General features: G+C 39.7%; 1 pseudogene; it reads left to right on the top strand.

Annotated features, from left to right (window-relative positions):
• LOC110695422 overlaps positions 1-26,270 on the top strand; it is a 136,816-nt pseudogene that overhangs the window by 36,493 nt on the left and 74,053 nt on the right.

Here is a 26,270-nt window from a genome sequence, read left to right as displayed (position 1 = left end):
CTCAATATTTATTTAAAACAAAAAAAAACCACTCAGTTTTCATTTTAATGGGAAATTTGATTAGTACCCGCATTTTCAATTACAACCTCGAATCACTGGCTCCAGCACTTTAAGATGTCAACCTCGAAGCACCAGCACCGGCACCGGCACCTTCTGATGCCAATTATAAGTCAATTATCGAGGTAAACCCGCCTTATTTAGAAGTTTGTAATTGGTGTTTCTGATTTGTTGTGGAGATTATGCCCAGTATTGTCATGTTCTTTTTTTTAGTTATCTTTTTCAGTCAAAATACAGTCGGGTGAGCTCAATGAAACTCCCAGGGTATGTGTCTTTTCTTCCGACGGGTAGTTTGGAAGGAAATAAAGAGAAGATGGAGTGAGGAGGTCAAGTTCTCTTGTTTAAGCATGATCTCTTCAAAATTAGAGAGATTTGGAGTGTAAAAGGTTTTTTTTTTTTTTTTTCTCCTTCGGGAAATTCTACAAGGTAATCAGAAATTTTATGTGGAAGACCAATTTTTTTTTGAGTGACTTCAATTAATTTTGCCACTACATAGGAAAATTGGTCTTATGATTTTTTTTTTTCCAAATTATGAATTTCTACTGAACTAGTTTTATTTTTTGGGAATTTTTGATCCAGTTGACAAGGTGGAGGGCGGTTGAAAATCAAAATAGATAAGAATGGATAATTTGTCATAAACCATACTTTAAAATTGCGTTTTTGTGTATACTCACCTTTTAAAAAAACTTTATTAAAAAAAAAAACCTTCAAAACAAACTTGTAAGAAGAGAGACCTGATTCATTTCTTTTTCTTTTTTTTTTTTTAATATATTTTTTTTAACGAACCACCTTTAGCCAGGCTGCAATATTTGAGTCACAATTTTTGGCGTTGATTTCTCTATAACCCCCAGTTTTACTGCCATGGCAGCTCCACCACCGCTTAATTGTGGATTTTATTTTGTATTGGATGCAAGTTTTAGAAGGCGTTAAGGTGATTTAGGAAGTTTGGTGACGGGGAAGACATGAGAAAGAGAGAAAATGGTAAAATAATAAATAACATACTTATTTTCTTCAAAAAAATAAAATAAATAACATACTTATTTTGATTTCTTAAAAAAGGTAAATTATTAAACCCAAGGACCTAACTTTTTTAACTGCAGTAGTTAATTTTTGTCGGAAAATTAAACATAGGTCCACGGTGAGCTTTAACGGTGAGAAAAAAAAAGTGGAAGGTCCTTAATGATAAAAATGTAAAAAGTGAGGTCTTGATTGTATGCTTAACTCGTCTTTCCATATTGCATTTTTGAGTTAAATTAAATTAAATTAAATTTACAAATAAAAAATTTAGAAATTAATTATGTGTTAATTTAATCTTTATATAATTCTATGTATTTAAAAATAATATGTCATTGTTGCAGGATTATGGTGGAGACGGAAATGATTATAGTGAGATTTTTTACATGATGCTCCCTTCGAAGATGCTCAACAAGTGATTGATTGGGCAAAACAAGTTGCAATTAGATCTGGTTTTTGTTTAGTAGTAGCAACTCATAAATCTCAACGGGATGGTAGAATGGATCGCATTTTGAGATGCTACCGTTATCGCAAAAGGGAGGAACGAGATTTCAGTACAGTGATTCGGTTTGATACAAAGCGGAATGGTTGTGGGTGTGAGTTCAGAGTAAATGTTCGCCAACACCGAAGTCGTGATGATGGTTGGGAAGTATGGGTTACTCTAAATGGGGGTATCACAACCATGAGATGATTGTATATCCATTGGGTCATCGACAGTTAAGCGGCCTAATTCCTGCTGCATAACTAGTTGTCAAAGAAATGAGTGATGCTCAAGTGAAGCCTGCTAAAATATTAGCGTCTATATTAGAGAAATTTCCTGAAGACCAGCCAACCGAAGACACATCTACAACGTCAGACAGAAATTGAGGTTTGAACGATCAGAGGGAAGGAACCCTATACAACAGCTTCTACACCAAGCACAAGCACGTGGTTACCTGTTCTGGTTTTATTCTGATGAAGAGACATTCGAGGTGACTCATTTATTCCGTGTGCATCCTGATTGTGCTGACATGATCAAGTCTTGGCCATATGTGATTTTGATCGATTCAACATACAAGACAAATAAGCAAAGTTCCCACTGGTTGAGATGATTGGGATGGCTTCAACGAACCAGAACTTTTTGATTGGTTGTGCAGTCATCAAGGATGAGACGGCTGCGAGTTAATATTGGGTGTTTGAGAAGTTAAGAAACTACATCGGCCCTAATGTTCAGCCATCAGCCATCATTAGTGATTGTGAGGGAGGTCTCTTTGCCCCTATAGCGGAGCTATTTCCATAATCGAAGCATCTACTGTGCACATGGCACATCAACAACTGTGTGAATGTCAAAGCCTACCACATTTTCAACAAGAATTTACATTCAGCAGAGAGATTGCTAAATGGTAAGTGATGGAAGATCCTGCAAGTTGCCACAGAGGCAGAGTACAATTGAGCTTTGGATAACTTCAAGGATGCGTACCAATGGTGTCCGGTAGTAGTAAACTATGTGATGCAGCAGTGGATACCTCACAGGGAAAAGTTTATTAAATATTGGACAAACCAAATTCTTCATTTTGGAAATACTACAACCTGTAGAGTTGAGAGCGCTCATAGAGCTTTGAAGGACTGGATTGATTCTTCCACCTCTTCTCTGGATACACTGTTCGAGAGAATAAATAAGGCTATTGATTCTCAGAAAAACAGCATCAAGAACTCTCTCAAGGACTCTAGACGGAGACATGGTATGATGTATTTCCATTTCATATTGAAGATTCTCCATGGTAGTGTGTCACACTACTGTTTAGGGTTGATTCTGAGCGAGCACAACAGGTGGAAGGAATTGGGTGATGAAGTGGCTATTCGGTGCGCATGTGCTATATCGTTGACTCATGAACTACCTTGTGCATGTACCATTCACCGCGTAATTACTCAAGATAGGGCGTCGTTACATGTTGATCAGGTTCATCCATTTTGGCAGACGCTCGTTATTGGAGAGCATGCTGTTCCACAGACGGTCGACTATGGACAGGAGGAGTTGGAGTAGTTTTGTTCGATGTTTGACCGAGTGTCCTCTAGTCACCCTTCAATCATTCATGATGCTACCCACGTATTTCATGACATGTTCAACCCGTCATGCTTGGATCACGAGGAACTTAAAGGGGTCGAACGACCTAGAGGTCGACAACCACGGAACAGGAGTGCGTTTGAGTACATTCGTAGTCATGGCCGTGGTCGTTCATCGTCATCCGATCGTTCGTCTAGTCGTGGCCGATCTTCTTCGTCGGTGAACATGCTCGGAACCGGTACAATACTTTACTTTACTTTACTTTTTAGAATGTTTGTTTAGTTTACTGCTAACTTGTTAATTGTGTTTATTGATATGTGCAACAAAAGAGTGAAATTGATCATTTTCCATATAAGGACAAGATCCCTAACATCATCATGGAATACTTGGACGGGTGGAATGATGTGGTTGCAGATGGTAATTGCGGATTTTGGGTCGTGGCTGACGTGTTTTAGATGGGTGAAGACAACTATGCTTTATTGCGTCAGTTGATGAAATTGCCGCAAACCGAGATGTTTATCGTCATGTGTATGGCGAGGAGTTGGTCTTGAGTGTATCTAGTGGGGAGGAGGACCTTGCGGTCAAAATCATTGGTTCGACGCGCCACTTGATATCTTTGCCGTTGCAAACATCTACAAGTGTGTAGTCATGCATGCATTTCGGGCTTGGTATGCACAACGAGCTTATTTTCCATGTTGCACGGTTTTCCCTTGGTATTCGCATGCGACCGTCACCAGACCAGTAAGAGAGTTTGTTATTGCATTTCTGGGGTCGTCATACAGACATTTCATCCGATTGGACCTGTCATCCGATTTTCCGGTGCCACCGATCATACCTAAATGGTACACTATTCGCAGACCAAGCGTAGAGGGTTGGGATGTGTTGTACCATGACCGGATGCGTCATTGGAACAACCTAGCTATCTTTTAGTTTTTCATGCGTATACTTTTTCTATGAAACCTTGTATTTATATTGCTATTTTTATTCCATTTATTTCTTTTTTGTATTCTAATTTTGACTAAATTTATATCTTGCATGGATACTAATTAGTATTTGCGCGTTACAAACTAAAAAGATAATTTCAAATTTAACAAACAAAAATGATAATGTCAGATTTTACAAACTACTATGATAATGTACAAAATATTCTATAAATAAACTGTCAACAGATCAGTAATCCCACTTTGGTGCCCGCTGCCACTACACAAGGGCCCGTTCCATATCATCAATAACAGCTCTGCCTGATGCAGTCGTTATGTTGTCCCTCTCCTGAAAGAGTCTATGTCCCAGCTGCATCATCTCCCATCCACTACACACAAGAAAAACACATGAAATTCAATATTGGAAATTGCTCCCACGTGGTAATCATGATTTCCGGCCATTGGACGACGTAAGCCTTCGACGACGCAGATTGGACTGCCTTACTGGGCCATGCTGGTGGAGGAGGGACAACTTGGACAAATCCAAGCTAACGGAGACAGTGGTGGGGCATGTACGGCTCTATGATCTCACGATACTAAATCAGTCCCATGTAGAGGATTCAGGGTACCCTATTACTAGGGTTCTGGCTGAAAGACATCTAGTTCACCTGCACATTTTTTCAAATTAGTAAGATTCATATAATAAATTCATTACAATATAAAATTAAAAATAATTTATACACTTTACCTCTGAGGGGGACATCCTGTCAAGCAATAACCGTAGCGATCGAAGTCGGTTAATGGACTTCTTCTCGACCGCGGACTCCACGCACAGGCACGTGGCATCCCATCACTAATAGGAACCAGGTCGCGGTGTGGTCAAAATGCAGGAAAATACTCGTATATCCAGGTCTGTAATAAAGTTAGACATCCAGTGATACCTGCAGAGTCAGCCCGACTCGAGAATCCTAATTGGCGATACTGAACCGACCCCCAAGAAAAATGGCCTACTGTATCAGGCTCACACGCGTCAACTATGTCGCGTGGCCTGAGCTTGTTTCTGCTCTTATCCGAAAACAAGGTACAGCAGAGGAGAAGACAAACATATGTAGCCACTTGTGTGTCATGCGCCCTACGTGCAGTGTGGTGTAAACAACGCTGCAAAACAGATGCGATCTTCACACCACCGTGATTCCAAACACCAAGCGCCCTAGTGTACATCGCAACCCTGTCCACCCCCAGCGGCTTTGCCAGCAAATCTGTCTGATCCGCATCAGTCACAACATAAAGTCGTTTTCCTTCTGCGCGAATCCCAAGGATGGCCTCGACGTCTTGCAGCATGATCGTGATCTCACCGAAAGGAAGGTGGAAAGAGTTCGTATCCGGCTGCCATCGCTCAACGAAAGCCGTGATCAGCGTTAAGTCAATCTTATCGTGCATGGTGGTAGGAAGGTGACTCACTCTAGTGCCCTGCAACCGGCCGAACATCTCGTTCTCCTCCGGCCAAGCCTCAGCCCATCTACACAAAAAGCTACAATCCTTTCCCGGATTTGACATTTCAAAATGCTCGTATCCAAAGCCCTCTCCTAGTCCTCCCAAATACGGGTAGCTATGTGTCCTAGAAAGCTAGGAATCACACTCCCGTCTACAGGTCCCCCAGCCACCTCACCCCTCACCACCCAAGAATCATTAACGGTCCTCGACCGTTTTCTGCTTACTGCAGACACACTGGACGCAGATGATGTGCCAGATCTGCTAACAAATCTACCATCTCTACCCTTACGCACATCTACCATATGCGTCTCATACATATCATCAAGCCTTTGACTGCATGGACCGTAATTATCATATGGTCCACTCTAATCATCCATCCCAAGCACCACATTCTCATCTGCCTCCTCCTCCTCCTCCTCCTCCTCCTCTTCCTCATCACCATCATCAGCTTCATCCTCCTTGGGATAGTGAACCCGTTCTCTGCGAGTCGAGGCCGAAATACCACGGGATCTAACGTGTCTGGGCCCCGAGCTCTCCATTGAATAATTTCTACTTCTAATAACGTCCATACTCTTCACCGCACCTAGTCGAAAATGCGATACCTAACTCCATTTAAATAACGAAAAATAATAGCAATTATTATTTTTATTATTATTATTATATTAATAATCTACTTTTTTAAGTACAAACAACAAAAAAATAGAAATAACTAACCAAAAAAATATCAATAAACAAAAAAAAAACTAAACACTGAAAATGCGAAAAAAATACAAAATAAACGAAAACAATAGCAAGAAATTGACAAAAAAAAAACAAAAAAAAACAATAAAAACTGATAAAAAATTACAAAATAAACAAAAAAAAAAATAACAAATTGACATAAATTTTTTTTACAAAAAATTGAAAAATATATAAACAAAAAAATACAAAAAATAAAAAAATATAAAAAATAAAACAAAAACATTCACAAAAAATTGAAAAAAAAATATAAACATAAACAAAAAAAAGTCTGAAAAAAAAAATAACAAAAATCTGAAAAAAAAACCTAGCCGGCGTCCCAGCTAGGGTCACGGAGGCGACGCCCACGCAAGATGCCACCATCGTTGCCGCCGTTGGGCTGGTGTCTGACTGGGACGCCAGATCCACGGTGGTGGCGTCCTGCCTGGGCGCTACCACCATGGGTCTTGCGTCCCAGGCAGACGCCCCGCTGCTTCAAGGTTTTATTTATTTATATTTTATTCCCTTTTTTTTCAAATAAAATTTACCATGCCACCGTGTGACCGCCTCGACATTGTAGTTTGAAGATTTTTTTTTGAGAGAGGTGATGAGAGAGTAGAGAGAAGATGAGAGTGTGTGAGAGTTTTTTTTTTTTTTTTTTTTTTTTTACATATTAGGGCAAAAGTGTGAGTTTAACTAAAATTTGTGGGCTTTATGTAGAGATTTGCGGGCGATGTTTAGCAATTGAGATTTTTTATGGTTTCATATTAACTATCAAGTGACTAATCTTCTAGTTTTGGTTTGATTACGTCCGTGTCTTGACAAATGGCAATGGGCTTGTCGGTCGTGCTCGTGTTGGGCTAGGCTGTGGTGGAGCCCGTGGAGGCTTGAAGAATCCAACTCCCATCGAAAGTTGATCTTTAATTAAGTTTTCTAAGCTTTATATTACATAATTATGTTTTAGAGAACAATTGATAAGTGAAATCCAAGCTTTTTACTGAGCATTTAACAATGTTGATTCATAATCTAAATCGCGAAGTTGTTTGCTACTGGCACTTCCTAACCTAGAACGAATCGAATTGCATAGTTTTTGATATTTTTTGAAATTGTAAACCAAACCAAACCAACCCAACCCAATTATATTCAACCTGAAACCAAACATACCCGGATAGCCTTACTTGAAATCGAGCTGAATACGCTCTCATGGCCTCATCTATAAATGATTTGATCCATTTCAAACCAGGAAAAATCATTTTCAACCGAAATTGTTAACAATTCGTGACTTGCTTTACCTAAATAATAACAACCCAGGCATAATCCGTCTAAATCGATTTTTTTACGACATGTGACCCATTAAACCAATTCGTTTATAATTTTTAAATCATTTAAGCCAATTTTTATACAACATGTGAGCCTTGTGGCCCTTTTGAACTAAAATATTCCCCTTTTCTAGGTGCATGACTTAATATACTCTTTTGCATTGGTATTGGATCAAGAATCAAGGAAGTTTGACTCCTCTTTCCTAGCATGTGGCATACAAGGCATAGACTTGGAGGAAATTGGCATTGAAAGGTTGAATTGGGTCATTTGCGGGTATTTTCACCCACCTATATCCGTAATATCTTTCCTTGCTCCTCCTCTAGTGCTTGGTAGCTTATGGACTTATGTTGGTTTGTTGGATTGCTTTCTTACTTTTCTCCTCTCTAGATTATTTTGGTTTATGTTTGAGCATGTTGTCTCATTCAAGTTTGGGGGAGGGTTTTTTTTATCATGTTTTGGTAGGATTTTGATTCATATATGCTATGCAAAATTGTATATGCATTTCCATGTTCTTTATTTTGAAAAACTCTATAAAGATTTTTGTTTCTATCAAGGCAAATTTGCATTATGTTTTGTTTTGTTCTTGCTTTGGACATAATACTTTTGACTTGTATTCTTGAATACTTTTCTTCCTAAGTGATAGTAGTGTGCACGGTTTGAGAATATGCTCGGTTGATTCTAGGATAGAGTATTCTAAGATAGTGTGTTAAGAACTTTGGGACCTTGAAGCCCTAGTCTACTTGTTTGTGGTAAGAAGGTTTTGCTTCTTATAGTGAATTTGAAGCCATTAGTGAGTTTTTGCTACAACCATGTGAGTTCATTTCTCTAGGCTTCTACCTATTTTGCATGAGTGGCACATGGATCCTTGACTATCGCTAACTTTATCTAGAACTTGACTTTTATCTCCCGAGATCGCTACCAAACCATTTGGGAAGGTCAAACGCATTTTTTTCGGCGTGGTTATTTTTTCATATCTAGGTTTTGTTCTTACATTTTTGGTTTTGGGTCTACATTTGCCTCCTTGCTAACCATATGCGCCTTTTACCTTCTTTTCTAGCCATATCTCTAGCTTTCTAGCCATTTGTTTCGTTTTTGTTTCCACCCTTAGTTTTTGTGAGGCAATTGGTCCATAATCTGTTGGTGCTTATGGGAGTATAAGTATGGTATTTGGTTCCATTGCTAAGCAAGTATGTGTTGTGTATAATGTGTGAATAAAAGCAAATGCGTAGTTGAAAATCCGTCCAAAGTTATGAAAGGAATGGTGTCCTTCCAACAAGTGTATCCGATAGAGGGTTCATAATTATTAGAAAGCTAATTCTTCAGTAAGGTCAAGTGATCGGAATGCCTAGGTGGAGGCCGCTTCCGATCAGTAATATTAATGTACAATTAATATTGCGGCTTAATCTTGACTGAACCCTTCGGGTCGAACCCAATCGAACAACCGATCCAAGACGACGAATCAATCTGAATGGTTTGATGAGTCGTCAGAGTTTTACGAACAAAGACGTCGGATATCGAGCTTAGAGCGTCGAGACCGAGCGTCGCAAATTCAACAAGTGACAAGTTCGAGCTAAGCGGCAGCCTCGCGTTGGCCTAGCCATGCAATTGCTAGGCTAGCTCGAGCTAGCATGCACATCGCAATCCTAGCCGCAAGCCTAGCATGCATTGCGTGCTAGGCCAAGCGTGCTAGCATGGCTAACATTGCTGGCCCAAGCATGCTAGCAAACTAGCGTGCTAGTGTGTTGGGCCATGCACCCAACCGCAAGCCTACCGCACCTGGCATGTGCATCGCAGCATGCTTGGGCCTCGCACAGCACAACACGCAGCATCGCAAGCTATGCGTGCGTGTGTGGCTGTGTGTGCTAGCTAGCCATCGCATCTCGCGAGGCATGGCCTAGCAAAGCCCGCAAGCATCGCAGGCATGGTGCCTTGCATGCTTGCTAACATGCTAGGCCAAGCGCCCACAAGCATAGGAAGGCTAGGCCTTGCTAACGCAAGCATCGCAGGCATGGTGCCTTGCGTGCTTGCTAGCATGCTAGGCGCCCAGCCCATTGCAGCCACGCACCAAGCACCAGCATCGTAGAGCAGCGTGCTAGGCATGCTGGGCTATGCGTGGTGCTAGGCAGTGGCATGCACCAAGCAGCAACACGCTATGCGTGCTAGGGCTCGCATAGCAGCAGCGCCCAACAGCATCACGCACAACATCCCTGCGTTACATGCGTTGGCCGGATGTGCGGCTGCGCATATGCGAGGGCAGGCTGGCCAGCAGCCTAGCCTTGGTGCTAGGAGCCAGCTAGCCTGCCACGTGGCTTAGTCAGCCGGTCAAGGGGAAAGGACCAAGAGTTGGTGGATGGCCTGGGGAGCAAAGTGACTTGGTCCCCCCCTTTGGGTGGTCCTCACCTTCTCTCTTTCTCCTTATGCCACTTGTAGCTTGTTGAGTGGATTGCCTCTTAATTTTTTTTTTGATTTAAATAAAGTAGAGGAAAATGAAAATCTCCCACATTGATTGAGAATGGTAAATCAAGGTTCATTTCCCTATAAATACCCAAGTGTTGGGATTTGGGAAGGACACTTGAGTGGAACTAAAAAGGCATCTCCTTAGAAAAGTGAGAAAACCTTAAGTTCGTAAAACTCTAGTTTTTATTGATCGGGTCTCGACTAACCTTTGAGACTTGGACCGTTCGGGTCGGGTTTCGTGGGTACGATCCGTCGGAGACATTCGCGTTTGGGGGTTCAAGTAAGAGCTCGAGATCCAAGCGAAGCACGGGTCAAGGGTAAGAATGTCTCTTCTTTATCTCTTTAGTTTGTTGTTTAATTTGTGATTGCATGCTTAGTTGCCTAAATTAGTGGGCGGGTCTTGGGCGGGTTTCTCTTCCGTGTAGAGTCAGACTTTACGAAACCCAACAGCGGTATCGGAGTCGTGCTCACTTTAATTTTTGTAACTAATAATTAATTAAGGTGATTTAAAATGGATTTAAATTTCTGGTTGTGCTTTCTAATTGGATTAGAAGCTCGTTTTGATTAATTTTTAATCTCGTATTTTTTTTCTAAATTTGGCCGTCGAACCCAGATTTCGACTCAAAAATAGTGATTTTTTGGTGGAATCGATGTTTTAAATCGTTTTTCACCCTTTCAGGATTGTCCAGAACCCAAAATCCACCAAAAATTATGTTTTTCAAGGGGTTTTCGTTTTTCGACAATTTTTTAAATCTTTTAACCTTGATTAATTATTGCATGTTGAAGGTAGATTAAATGCATGGTTGCATCCTTAATCTACTGCAATTATAAACCTCATTAAGCATGTTTATGAAGTCATAATTGGTGCTTAATTTGGTATGTTCATTTTTCACATAAACTTGAATTTTTCACATTGTTGCAAATAAATTGCTCCAAGTGTGAAAGTTTATGGTGAACTTGAAATTTTTGAGCCCCTAATATTTCAAAGCTCCAATCTTTAATTGTTTATTTGGTTGGAACTTTGATTGCAAAAATTCCATGTTGAAACTAATTTTGGATTTAATCATTTGTGTTAATTAAAGTCCTTAAAGTTCAAAACTTGTTATTGTATTTTGATAATCTTCATATTAGAAGATGTAATTTTTCAATCTTACGCAAGTTATTGTTGAGAATTTTTTCATTGGATGAATGAGATTAATTTCCAACCCCTTTAATTTAGACAAAACTCATTATTAATTTACATTTGATTAAATTAATTATGAGTGTAGCCCTTTATTTTGAAGCATCAAAATAGACCTAAATTGATTCAAAGCATGGTTCTTGAATAATTTAGGCTTGTGCACTACTTATTTTTTATTTTTTTTTCTCTTAATTGTAACTAAAATAAATTTGGAATTAATTTTAGTCACACATACATCGGGATTAAAATCCCGAAATTATAGCACGCAAATCGAGGAAGAATCACCAAAAACGTCACCAAGGCTAGCCGAGTTGCTCACGCAGCCCGCATGTGGCTGCCTTGGTGCGCATGGTGGTTCTCCCACCTTGATGTGTTGCGGCTGTGTGGCAGGGCTAGGAGTGCGCAATGGTGCTGCTTGTGCGTGTGATGCAAGGCTGCTAGGATGCTCGCAATGCTGCTGGGCAGCAAGGCAGGGAGCCCCTGGCAGGCCCAGCCACACCTGCCAGCACGCATGCTAGCATGCGCAGCACGCATGCTAGCATGCGCAGCATGCTGCGATGCATGCGAGTGCTGGCAGGCGCAGCAATGCCTTGCTAGGCATGCTGGCTGCGCCTAAGAAGCCCCCTAAGCCATAGGCTTGGTGCCTAGCAAGCCTAGCCTCATGGCTAGGATGCTAGGCACCCCGTTTTGTGATGGCCTATTCTTAGATGCGTGGGCTATGTATTTTGCAAAATTTTGCCATTTCAATTTTATTTAATTATTTTATCGAGGCTAGGCCTCGATTTTTCCGGCTCTTGCAAAATTTTAATTTTTACAAAATTTGGGTTAACCGGCTTAATTAATTGGATTAATTAAGTTGGATGCGGAATTTAGTGGGAGCTTCGTTGATTGCACGAACATATTGCGTTTTAATCACTTAAAATATTAAACAACTTTGACTAGTTTTAATTAGGTCGTTAATTGGATTAACCACCTAAGTTAGTTGCTAGTTCACGCGCGTTGTGAATTATTACTTGTTTTTCGTTGTAAAATGCATGGGCCTTTCACATATAGTGAATGGATGAATGAAAATATATGTTTCACAGGTTTCGTAAAAATGACAACTAGTGGAGCCCGATTAGGATAGTAAATACGGACTGCGATCCGTTATGTATTTTTTGTAAATCTAATTACGGTATGCGTACCGTTGAGTATTTTTGTACCTTAATATTTAGATTAATCCTAGTCGTAGTAGCTAGTAATTTTATTTTGGCGGAAATGTCTCAAGACGGAGCTTTGAAGACTCTTGAAGATTTGAAGACTTCAAGGGGTCATGCTAGTTGCCAAATGCATCTTAATTCATGTTTTCAATATATAATTGTTTTTTATATATTCGCAAATGATATGTTAGATGCATGTTTAGGATTTTAAATGTTGTGATGATTAATTGAGTTCACTTAAATCAACCGACATAGAAACCCTAGGTCCCTAAAATATTGAGCTAAAATATGCTATTCCAAGAACAACACTTACCGAACTAATGCGTGTATGTGATGGGCTACGCCAAAGCGAGGCATCACTACTTCCCTAGGAACGTAAGGTAGGTATACTAGGTATACAAGTTGTCTTGGTTAAGCTCAACGATATCAGTAAAGAGTCCTTAGATGTCGTGAAAATGGAGATAAAATGTCAAGGAAGCATTAGATGCGACATTTTATCGAACCAAGAGTAGCTTGGAGCTATTAGCAATTGGATTGCTTACCCTAATATATTAAGTGTTAAGACAAGCCAAAGCATGCTTAATCATTTTTTGATTTTTGAGATCTTGGAATCATTTTATTCTCGCCTAAAAGGGACAAATATTAAATGCGTGGATAAAATGCTCAATAAGATTGAAAATTGCATGAACGCTTTAAATTTCAAACTTATTGGTTTATGAATGGTTTTTCATTTCAAATTCTTTCAATTGTAGAATCATGTCTGCAAGTAACTCAAACAACCAGTTTTCATTACGCTCTATTCTCAACAAGGAGAAGTTGAGTGGGCCAAATTTTCTTGATTGGCAAAGGAATTTGCGTATTGTTCTCATGCAAGAGCAAAGGGAATATGTCCTTGATGAGGAAATGCCCGACACTCCCAATAAGGAGGTCACCTAGGCTGCCCTTAACCGATGGCAAAGTGCCAATCGGGATGTGAAGTGCATCATGCTGGCCACAATGTCTCCAAACCTTCAAAAGACTTTATGTGAAAACACTAGTAGAAAAATTGAAAAAGGCACCCCCCTTTTGCCACCGGTTCTTAAAAACCGGTGGCAAATCCTAATTGTTTTCGTTAAAAAAAAAAAAAAAAGAGGAAAATAGATTTGCCACCGGTTTAACACAAACCGGTGGGAAAAATGCTTTTGCCACCGGTTCAATACAAACCGGTGGCAAATCTGTTCAAAAAAAAATAAAAGCAGGCTCGCGTTTCTTCTTCCTTAGCTTTCTTTCCCCCTGATTTTCCATCTTCTTTTTTCCCTCGCTCTGGCCTTCTCTTCCACCACCTCCGAATTCCCACCTTCTTCATTGAAGCCGTTTATGAGCTTACTCACTCCATTGAAGCAGCTGCACCTCCCTCTCTCTCCATATCTATCCTCCATTGAACTCGTGCTCTTTATTCTCCATTGAAGCGGATTATGAGCTTTCTCACCTCAATTGAAGCAGCTTCGAGGTAAGATTTTTTGTTGTGGTCTTCTTAATCTACCGAATTCCTTCGCAATCTAGGGTTTGTCGTTGATTTGGTTTTCAATTTTGTAATTTTAGGGTTCTGGTAATCTAGGGCTTGTCATTGAAGCGCGCACGGCTCCACCTCCACCACAACGGCCTCCTTGTTGGGAATTTCGGTTTTTTATCTGATTTTTTCTATCAATTTGTGTTAATTTTCAATCAAATTATTTGGCATATCAGATTTGCAAGTTTGGTAGTTTCCCTTCCCTGACCAATATTTTTATTGCATATACTTGAACCCTCCCTGTATCCGTCCCTGACCAAAACAGCCCCTTCCTATTCAAGAACCCCCTAAGTCCCCTATTCAAGGTTATGGCGGAGACCCTGTTGTTGGTGGAAGCGGTGCATCCCTTGTTGAAGGTTATGTCAGTGACTTGTGCTCCACTGAAGAGTCACCGAAGCATCCTACTGTTGATGGATATGCAAGTGATTCTTGTGAATCATATAGCTAAGCATTCCTTTCCTTTGTTATTGAATTTTTTCATTTTTATGCATATTATTAGGTTAGTTGACTATCTACTGGATTCCAGCAGCTGTGATCTGTTGCTGGGTGGGAGAATTATGTGTTGTTTGAATGATTAGTGGGAGTTAGGATTGATTATCTTGGTCTTTTGAAATGAGTATTTATGCATTGGATTCCAACAATTGATTATCTTTACAATGATATGATTTGTGCTTGATTTGTGCTTGATTATCTGTGCTTGATTTGTCCACATGGCTATTGACTGGAATTTTGAGTGATTTGTGCTTGATTATCCCTATTGTTGTTGACTTGTGCTTCATTTGTTTTTCCATATGATTGACTGTAATTGTGCTTGATTATGATTGATTTATGCTAGATTATGAGTGATTTGTGCTTGATTATTCCTGTTGTTGTTGATTTGTGCTCCATTTGTTTGTCCATATGATTGAATTTGGTAATGAGTTTGTGATATTCATAATGAAATGATCTTCTGCTTGATTTGATATATGGATTAAAATACTTGAAAATCAATTTAGTTCACCAATCAAATAAATACTCATGCTCTCTATTCTTATGATTGACTGTAATTTGTGCTTGATTATGAGTGATGTGCTTGATTATTCCTATTGTTCATTGTTCAAGTATGAATTGCAGTAACTTCCTCAGTTATATTATCATAGCCTCTTGTTAACAGATAATTTTAGGGGATTTGGATTAAATTTCGACTGAATCAATCTATACTTCGACAGGTCAGATTTATTGAAATTCAGAATTTTAATTCATCATTGTTGAATTGAAAAGCGATGATCATTCATCTTTGTTGTTTCTGATTCAATCTGATACATAATTCAGCAAATAGCTCTCCCCTTTGCCAACATTCTTTGTTATGTGGCTTCTGTCCTACTTTTCTGTGCTTTGGTTTTGATGCGTTTGGTTGCTACTGGTTCCTTCTTTTACTTTTCGTGTTGCCTTTTTATTGTTTATGCAATGATGAATGCTACTGGATACTTTCTGAAGGGGCTCCTTTTCTCCCTTTGAACCATGGAATTTTTTTAGGTCTATGATCCGTTTCCCTTCTGGGACAGGCTGTAGTGCAGCCTTGGTTTCCTTATGTTTTTTGTGACTGGGTTTGCACCCATGTTCACATATGCTTCCTCTCTCTAAACAAGTCTAGATGCTCCCTGTCCTTTGCTTCAGTTCTAGTTGTATTGACTAGCCTTGTTCATACTTTGTATCTCATTTGGTTGCAAAAGGTGCCCCCTTGTAGCTTGTATCATATTTCCTCCTTTTGGTTCTTTAGTTTTGGGTTAAGTCGCTCCCTTTTTTCTTCACAAAGAAAGGTTAAATTGCTTGTTGGCTTAATTTTTGATTTGTTTTAAGGAATGTTGAACTCTGTGCATAATCTGTAGTACTATTGGTAATTGTGGTTTGATTTTCCCTATGAAATCTGGTTATTGTACGTACTGAGGTTGAAAGTTGAAGAGCAATCCAGCAGACTAGAAATCCAAAATGGAGCTTCTTGAAGGTTTTGACTATTCTTTGCATCTTTAGGCTTTATCTCTGTACTGCAGTTCTGTTTTCTTGCTATCTCGGTGTTTTGTATAGGCCTCTATTCAGTTTTCATTCTGAAAGTCTATAGCTCACTCTTTTTTGTATGAATAGTTTAAGTTTGGTAAACAACTGTACGATTATTTCATCTCTGGCACCCTCCATATTCATATTAGATTCTCTGTTTTTTTATTAAATTTTGGGTTCTTGAGCTTTACCATTTCTGCTTCTCTTATCTCCAGGCTTAATTAGGGGACTATTAACAAGCAGACGAATCGGCTCTTAATTAGGGGACTATGATTTTCTGATATTGACTTTTGAAGAAAGCTTATGTTATTTGCTGTCTGGCCAGGCGTCTGATTATACATTACTGTTATGCATTGATGTTATCTGAACTGGTTTCTAGTGTAGAGCCAAGATGTCTTATGCCACTCATCTTCTGTGACATTCTGTGAATATTGTTCTTCCATAGTTAGTAAAAGTAATCGTCTGTTTCAGCATTGTAGTGATGTTTCAGGAAGTGAAAAAGTCATCTTACATCTTTCCTCTTTTATTCTCAGGAAGTCAAGCTCCAAGTTCAGAATCTAAGTGGGAAATTGAAGATAAAAGTTTATAGAACTGAATTTAGCTCTTTCTGCCTTGCAAAATCTGAATTGTGATGTGATTTGTGCCATTGGTTTGGCTGGTGCACAGCCAACCTAACACAACTTGGTCAGATAAAAGCAAACCAAGAAGCATGAGTTCAGTTGTTGCCTGAGTTGTTGCCTCAGTTGTTGCCTGAGTTGTTGCCTGGGTTGTTGCCTGAGTTCCTGCATGAGTTCCTGCCTGAGTTGTTGCCGGAGTTGTTTCCTAAGTTGTTTCCTGAGATGATGTCTGAGTTGTTGATTGAGATGATGCCTGATTTGTTGCCTGAGATGATGCCTGATTTCTTTCCTGAATGTAGTTGTCACTTGAGTTGTTGCCAATGAAGCTAAGAAAATCACTTGTTTCCAGTTCGAAATTTGGCATCAGTAAAAAGAGTCCCTTAATTACTCGATGATGATAAAACTGAGAGTAATTCCCCCCTCCGTACCCCTCCCCTTTTATGAAAAATCACTTCTTTTGCAGGGATTTGCAGAAGGCGACTCAGAATTTCACAACATTGGTTGGCTAGGGTGCATATGGTCCTGTGTACAAAGCTCAGATGTCAACTGGTGAAATAGTTGCTGTGAAGGTGCTCTTATAAGTTGCTGTCTCTTTTTATGCTGTGAAGGTGCCAGAGAATTTTTAGATTCTTTTGATTTATGCCTGATGTTTATTTGTATTGATACAGTTAGATGTGCACTAACGGAATTATCATGCTGCAGTTAACTCTAGAGTTAGCTTGAATCCTTCCCCTACAATGGACATCAATGCTGCCATCGGCAATGAGGACACCACCAGCGTGGGTGGGGAAATGGCATTTGATACTACAAAGACAAACACCATTGCCACCAATGTCACTGTGCTCTACTCTGCATCAGTTTTGCATTCTTGCCGCCCTTGAAGTCCTGAGTTCTATTAGTTTTTGTATACTGTCAGACAGCATATGTTAGTGTTTATATGTCCAAAAATATATATGTTAGTGTTTATATGTCCATTTTTTTTTAGTTTTTTAAAGTGTAATATTACAAGTTATTGAGGCAAATATATGTGTTTTATGTATATTATGATTATATATAAGTATTTGGTACAATTTAAGTGAAAAAAATGCAAAAAAAAAAAAAAAAAATTTTTAAATTTTTTGGGGCACTTTTGCCACCGGGTCAGTGTGAAAACCGGTGGGAAAAGTCCTCCAGCTATAAGATAAATCACATGTTTTTGCCACCGGTTCACTCCAAAACCGGTGGGAAATCTTTGGGGATTTAGCACCCCCCAAATCAAGAACGGTTCAAAACCGGTGGGGAATGTGTGGTTTGAACCGGTGGGGATTGGGGTTTTTCGCCTAGTGAAAGGAGACGACTTTTGAGATCATTTCTGAACTTCAGAATATGTTTCAAGAGCAGGCCCGAACTGAAAGGTTTGAAACCCACAGGCGGATCCTTGAGAGCAAGCTCAAGAAAGGGGGGCCGGTCAGCCCGCATGTTCTTAAAATGATTGGATTATTTGAGAACATGGAAAGGCTCGATGCTGGGTACTCGACCGAGATGGAAATTAACATCATTCTCCACTCGTTGTATAAAGGCTATGAATGAACTATAATATGCACAGCATGGAGAAAACTCTCACCGAGCTTCATGGTATGTTGAAGCAAGCCGAGCAAACCCTCAAGAATGAGGGAAATCATGACATACTCATGGTGAGAAAGGGAAAGCCGTTTAAGCGCTCGGGAAAGAAGAAAAGCTTTAAAGGGAAAATTAAGAAGAATTTTCCGCCTAGGTCAAATGCTGCTAAGAGTGGCAAGGACAAGAAGGTAGCCTCTTCGAAATCCGATTCCGAATGTTTCTATTGCAAGAAGAAGGGACATTGGAAGCGGGATTGCCTCAAATTCAAGGAAGATAAGAAGAACGTCACCGTTTCTTCTTCATCATGTATTTTTGTTATAGACTTAAACTTCGCTAGTAAAACTTCATGGGTATTAGATATCGGATGTGGCTCACACCTTTGTTCCAATGCTCAGGGACTAAGGATAAATAGGAGGCTAGAGAAGGGAGAGGTCGAGCTACGGGTTGGAAATGGAGCAAGGATGTCTGCCGTATCCGTCGGAACTCTCAGTTTGTCTTTGCCCTCTGTGCTTGTTTTAGAACTTGACAATTGTTATCATGTTCCAAGAGTTACCAAAAACATCATTTCAATTTCGGCGTTGGACGCCAAAGGTTTTGAATTTCGAATTAAGAACAATAGTTGTTCATTTTATTTTGATAATGTTTTATATGGTAAGGCATATTAAGAAAATGGTCTTTATGTGCTTTCTCTAGACAAACAAGTTTATAACATTGATGATACCGCCAAAAGGGCTAAAACCATCGAGTCGAATCAAACCTACTTGTGGCATTGTCGTCTTGGCCACATTAACGTCAAACGCATCAAGAAACTCCTTCAAGAAGGTGTTCTTGACTCATTCGACTTGGAGTCGTTTGAAAATTGCGAAGGATGTCTATTAGGCAAGATGATAAAGCAGCCATTCTCCAAATTGGGAGAAAGGGCAAGTGACTTATTGAGACTAAAACATACGGATGTATGTGGACCAATGAGTACACCCGCAAGGAAGGGCTATCGATATTTCATTACCTTCGCCGACGACTATAGTAGATATGGATATGTCTACGTTATGTCGCACAAATCTGAATCTTTTGAGAAATTCAAAGAATTTCAGAGTGAAGTTGAAAATCAACTTGGCAAGAAAATAATAGCACTTTGATCAGATCGAGGTGGCGAATATTTGAGCCATGAATTCGACGATCACTTGAAAGAAAATGGTATTCTTTCAAAGTTGACACCTCCCAGAACTCGACAATGGAACGGAGTATCTGAACGGAGGAATAGAACCTTGTTAGACATGGTTCGATCAATGATGGGTCTTAGTGAACTTCCTATCTCTTTCTGGGGACACGCACTTCTAACTGCGGTACTAACTCTGAACCGTGCTCCGTCAAAAGCAGTCGAAAAGACTCAATATGAATTATGGACAAAGAAACCTCCAAGGTTCTCTTTTCATAAGATTTGGGGTTGCGAAGCATATGCCAAGAGATTAATTTCTGACAAACTTCACCCAAAATCAGACAAGTGTTTCTTTGTAGGCTACCCAAAAGAAACCAAGGGGTATTACTTCTACAATAAATCCGAGAATAAAGTATTTGTTGCTCGTGATGGTGTCTTTTTGGAGAAGGAACACCTTTCCAAAATGACAAGTGGGAGGAAAATCGAACTCGACGAAGTTCGAGAGGTCAAGCAACAAAGTCAACCTGACAAAACTGACAATCAAAGTGCTTTGGAAGCAGCTAATGAGATTGGTCAGAGTCAAACCGATAATGTAATTGCCTAACCTATTACCCTGCATAGGTCGCAACGGCCAAGATCTCAACCAGGCAGATACCTTGGTATTGTCTTAACCAAAGATCAAGACATCCTAGTTATGGATGGAGATGAGCCAGCGACATACAAACAAGCTATGACGAGCCCTGACTCTGCTAAATGGAAAGAGGCCATGAAATCCGAGATGGACTCCATGTCTGAAAATCAAGTCTGGGACTTGGTTAATTTGCCCGAAGGTTACACACCTATCGGTTGCAAATGGATTTTCAAATTGAAAACAGACAAAGACGGAAATGTATCTGTATACAAAGCTAGACTGGTGGCAAAAGGTTACAAGCAAATTCACAGAATTGATTATGTTGAAACCTTTTCGCCAGTTGCAATGCTTAATCCGTCCGGATCATCCTAGCGATTGCTGCCTATTACGATTATGAAATATGGCAAATGGATGTCAAAACCGCCTTCCTTAATGAGATTTTGGAAGAAACTGTGTACATGACACAGCCAAAAGGTTTTGTTGATCCAAGTAATGCTGGGAAGGTATGCAAGCTTAAAAAGTCCATTTATGGACTGAAGCAGGCAAGCAGAAGTTAGAATCTACGATTCGATGAAGCTATTAGTAAGTTTGGTTTTATCAAGAATCCAGATGAGTCTTGTGTTTACAATAAAGTCAGTGGGAGTGACATCGCATTCCTAGTCTTATATGTCAATGACATATTACTCATTGGAAACAACGAGCACTAAACTATTAAAGTCCGTAAAGGGCTGGTTGGGAAAGTGCTTTTCAATGAAGGACTTGGGAGAGGTACAATACATATTAGGCATCAAGATCTATAGGGATAGATCTAAGAAGATGATTGGATTGAGCCAAAGTACTTATATTGATAAGGTACTGGCACGATTCAACATGGAAGGGGCAAAGAGAGGGCACCTTCCCATGCCCCATGTCATAACTCTTAGCAAGAAACAGTGTCCTCATTCACCTGATGAACAAGAGAGAATGAGCCAAATCCCATATGCTTCGCTCATTGGATCAATCATGTATGCCATGATATGTACTAGGCCGGATGTATTGTATGCCTTGAGTGCTACGAGCCGATACCAATCACACCCAGGAGAGGCGCATTGGTCTGCGGCCAAGAAAACATCCTAAAGTACCTGAAAAGGAACAAGGATAAATTCCTGGTCTATGGTGGCTGTAATGAATTGGTTGTTGAAGGTTATACTGACGCGAGCTTCCAGACTGACAGAGACGACTTTAAGTCGCAGTCGGGGTACATTTTTTGCCTTAATGGAGGAGCGTTTAGTTGGAAGAGTGCTAAGAAAAGCACCACTGCAGATCTACAACTGAAGCCGAATACTTGGCAGCTTCGGAAGCAGCTAAAGAGGCAGTTTGGAGTCGTAAGTTCATTGGTGAACTTGGTGTTGTACCCTCAATTAAGGGTCCAAAAGATCTCTATTGTGATAACAATGGAGCTATTGCTCAGGCTAGGGGAACATCCGAAGGTCAAACATGTCAATCGGCGATTTCACATGATAAGGGAATGGAAATCCGAGGGTGAAATCAGAATTTGTAAGATTGGAACGGACGACAATGTAGCCGATCCTCTATCTAACCTTTGTCTCAAGTGAAGCACAACAAGCACGTTTAGGCAATGGGAATCGAGCACATTGGAGATTGGTTTTGAATTCCCTGTATAGATATTTTAATTAAAACTCGATGTCTTAATGTAAAAACGCTATGTTGAACCATTCAATTTTGGAAAAATTAAATTTTTTCTGTAAAATTTATGATTACTCCATATCTATTTAATTGTGGTTTAGAATTAAATAATGAGTACATTCGATTTATGAGAATATTCAAAACAGGGTATCAAGACCATGTCTTGGATATAGGAACACCTGTTAAGTGAACATTTAATATTTTAATCGAAAATAATCCCTAATCAAGGTCACTTAAGCAATGGAAGATGATAAGCCTTCTTATCATAGGTTGAGAGAAGCGTTTTAGGGTGTGTTTTAATGCTTTGCATGAGCTTTTAATAACTTTTGTGAGTTTTGGGCTGTGATCTCACTTATGTGCAAAAGACGGGATTTATGAGTATAAGTGGGTGAGTGAGCTCGGGAATGAAGTGAAGAGTGATGTAAGTTGCGCACCTTGAATGTTGACATGAGAGAGTATGAAGCATGGCTTGATAAGAAGCAAGAAGGCAAGACAAGGAGGCAAGAAAACAAGTTTGAAGAAGAGAGGAAGCAAAGCAAGAAAGTGAGCAAAGGAAGAAGAAAAACAGCAGAAACAGCAGGAACCGCTGCCAGGGCCGCTGGCAGCTGGCCAGAGCCGCTGGCAGCGGTGAAGCCAGAGATCCAGGAGCTTTCTTGCTGCCTTAGCCGCTGCCAGCGGGTCCCGAGCAGCTGCCAGCGGGTCTTCCAGAATTTCGAGGCTTTTGGCTCTTTTTCAACAGTTTTGGCTTGGTTTTGGCTCGTGTTTTGGATATTATTTTATTATTATTATTGTTTTATGTTATTAAAATATAGAAAAATATAAATAGCTTAGTTTTAATTAAGTTTGAAGAGAGTTTTTTTGGAGAATTAATCTTTGAGAATTAAAGAGCTCTAGGGTTTTTAACAATTTTCAGAAAATCTTTGATTGAAAATTGAAATCCATGGAAGCTTAATCTTCCGGATTCTTGGTTAAAGATTGAAGCTTTTGGCTACGAATTGTGAGATTTCTCTTCCCTTAATATCTATTGAATGTTTATTATTCCTTTGAATTATTTTATGATTTGCTTTAATCAATTGCTAGGTTAGAATTGTTGGATTCGCTTGCATCTAATTCATCTTTCCAAAGTAGCAACTTTAGGTTATTGATGCATGCTTTTGGTTGATAACTTGAAGAGGGAATAATATTATTGAAGAAATTAGACCGCTTGTGTCAATTTATTCAATCCTTGTTGATTTCTCCGTTTATGTTCTTCTTGTGGATAATTTAGAGCGCTTGTCTTGAATTGTGCATTGGAAAGGGTTAGAAAGGAGCGCTTTGCTATTTCTAACTAATTTATTAGAATATAGAATCTAGGAATTCTACAACAAGGTGTTCAATAGTGTTTGATTGAAGAGGCTTCTATGATCAATTTGTATGTTCATTAGTGGATTTCGCATAACCAAGACCGTTCTTCTCATTGATTTCCTATTCATTACGTTCGTTGTTCTTATTTAGTTCATTTGACATTCATTGCTCGTGGAAACCCCCTTTGTTACTTAGGTTACTACATTCCTAGAATAATTCCACTTAGGTTTCCAATCATTAGTCCCTTTTTCCCTGTGGATTCGAACTCGACTTCTTTAACTACGTTTATTTGCAGTTAGCTTAGTTGTGATATTTTTGGTTGCATACGACTGAGGCACACCAAATTTTGGCGCCGTTTCCGGGGAACTAGGCGTTGCTTTTTAATTGTTTATCTTAGTAGAATTTATTTTAGGATTGTTCTTGGCTACTTTCTTTGTTTGTTCTCTAGGGCATGATAAGTACCCGTTCTGCTAACAAAGAAGTTTTGCAGTTTGATCCAGAAATTGAAAGGAATATTTCCAGGTTGCGAAAAGAGGCAAGAACAGCCCCCAGTGAATCAACATACATCTTCAACATTCAAGAAGAAGAGGTGATGGCAGAAAATCGAACACTGAGAGAACTTATAGCTCCTAACTTGAACCAACAGCCGTTGTGTATTGCATATCAGCAGTTGGAGGAAGGTACTGATGTTGAGATCAAATCTGGTCTAATTCATCTATTACCGGCATTCCATGGCATGAAAGGTGAAGACCCGAATAAACATTTGGCAGAATTTCATGTGGTTTGCACTAGCATGAAACCGATTGGGATGACTGATGAGCAAATTCAGTTGAGAGCATTTCCTTTTTCTCTCAAGGATGCAGCGAAGGATTGGTTTTACTATCTTCCCCCAGGTAGCATAACAACTTGGGCAGATTTAAAGAAGTGTTTTCTTGAGAAGTACTACCCAGCCACTATTTCTGCAAGCCTTAAGAAAGCTATCAACAATGTGGATCAAAAGGAAGAAGAATCCTTGTATGAATATTGGGAGAGATTTAAGAGATTGTGTGCTAGTTGTCCCTACCATGGGTATTCCGATCAAGACCTCATCCTATACTTTTATGGAGGTCTAACAGATGATGATTTGAGGATGGTGAATGCAGCAAGTGGAGGAAAGCTAGTGAATAAGACTTCAGGAGATGCAACTAGGTTGATTGCAGAGCTAGCAGAGAATTCTAGGCAATTCAGTCAGAGAACTCCCACGCGCCGAGTGAATGCAGCAAACTCAAATACCACTGAGTTAGAAAGTCAAGTAGCTGATTTGACTTCTATGATGCGTGAGTTCATGGTGAACTCAAGGAATCCGCAGCAGCTGAATGCTTGCGGTATATGCACCTCCATGGGACATCCCACTGATGCATGTCCTACATTGCAAGAGGAGCAAAATGAGCAAGCAAATGCAATGGGTTTCCAAGGGCAAGGTCCTCAGAGAAGATATGATCCCTATTCAAATACATACAACCCAGGATGGAGGGATCACCCAAATTTGTGATATGTGAATTCCCAAGGAAACCAACAACAACAGAATGCTCAAGGCCAGCAGCAGAATCAGTAATATAGGGCACCATTACCCAAACCTCAAGGCCAAAGCTCAAATTCGAGTAATATGTCAACTGGAGAAATGATTAGATCACTAACTTCTAATGTTTCTACTATGCAGCAAAACATGGTGCAATTTCAGCAAGAAACCAAATCCAGTATTCAGAATTTGGAAAATCAAGTCAGTCAAATCTCAAGTGCGATGAGCAGACTTGAAGCTAAGGATTCAGGAAAACTTCCATCTCAAACGGAGTTGAATCCTAAGCAACAGGCCAACGCAATTACACTGAGGAGTGGCAAAGAGCTGCAAGAGACTGAAATTGCAACCAAGAGGGCTGAAGACTTGATTGGAGCTGAGGAGGAGGAAGTGGAACATGAAGCTGTAGCAAACCCTCCAATTTTCCCTTCTTATGAACCCACACCACCTTTTCTTGAAGCGTTGAAAGAGACGAAAAGGTATGAAAAAGACAAAGACATCTATGAAACATTCAGCAAATGTGAGGTAAACATTCCCCTTTTGAATTTAATAAAAAGTGTTCCTAGATTTGCTAAATTTTTGAAAGAGCTTTGTACTATAAAGAGGAAGCACAGGTTGGGAGGAAAGGAAAAAGTGAAAGTGAGTGCTCATGTTTCTGCAGTTTTCCAAAAGAAGCTCCCTGAAAAATGCAGCGATCCTGGTATGTTTATTGTTCCAGTTACAATAGGGGACACCATATTTCATAGAGCTATGTTGGATTTAGGTGCATCAATCAATGTTATTCCATATTCCCTTTTCAAATCTTTAGAACTTGGACCCTTGCATGAAACTGGGGTAGTGATTCAGTTAGCTGATAGGTCCAATGTTTATCCTAAGGGAGTAGTGGAAGATGTGCTTGTGAAAGTTGATGAACTAATTTTTCCTACTGATTTTTATGTGCTTGATATGGAACATGATAGACAAGCAGTTCCCATCTTTTTAGGAAGACCCTTCTTGAAAACTGCTAGGACAAAAATTGATGTTTTTACTGGTTCTTTAACTATGGAATTTGATGGGCAAGAAATTGTGTATAACATCTATGATTCCATGAAATATCCTGTTGACACTCATTCTTTGTGTTCCATTAATATCATTGATCCCACAGTGCAGGATGTATTCAATATTGAGGGTGAGGATGCGCTCCTCACTTCCATTTCTAATGATTTATCTGTTGATTGTTTGGATATTCCTTTGCCTAATAATGTGCAGATGATGGTAGCAGAATTGAATGGCCATTCCAAGTTCCCACTTAGACCACCAGGTTCGACACCTACCCCATTGACAGTGCCTACTGATAAAATCTTACCTTCTGTTTTGCAGGCACCCCAGGTGGAACTTAAACCACTTCCTGATCATTTGAAGTATGTGTTCCTTGGTCAGAATGATACTCTACCTGTTATTATTTCAAGCAAATTGACCAAGGAGCAAGAGGACAAGTTGGTGACGGTGCTAAAAGAGCACAAGTTGGCTATTGGATGGACCATTGCAGACATTAAGGGTATCAGCCCATCCACTTGCATGCATCGTATTCTACTAGAAGATGATGCCAAACCTGTGAGGCAACCTCAGCGTCGCCTAAATCCTCCCATGATGGAAGTGGTGAAGAAGGAGATCATCAAATTATTGCAAGTAGGAATGATATTTCCTATATCTGATAG

Source organism: Chenopodium quinoa, unplaced genomic scaffold (assembly GCF_001683475.1).
Source record: "Chenopodium quinoa cultivar QQ74 unplaced genomic scaffold, ASM168347v1, whole genome shotgun sequence".
Classification (NCBI taxonomy): domain Eukaryota; kingdom Viridiplantae; phylum Streptophyta; class Magnoliopsida; order Caryophyllales; family Amaranthaceae; genus Chenopodium; species Chenopodium quinoa.
This window is presented reverse-complemented; position numbering and strand designations above follow the sequence as displayed.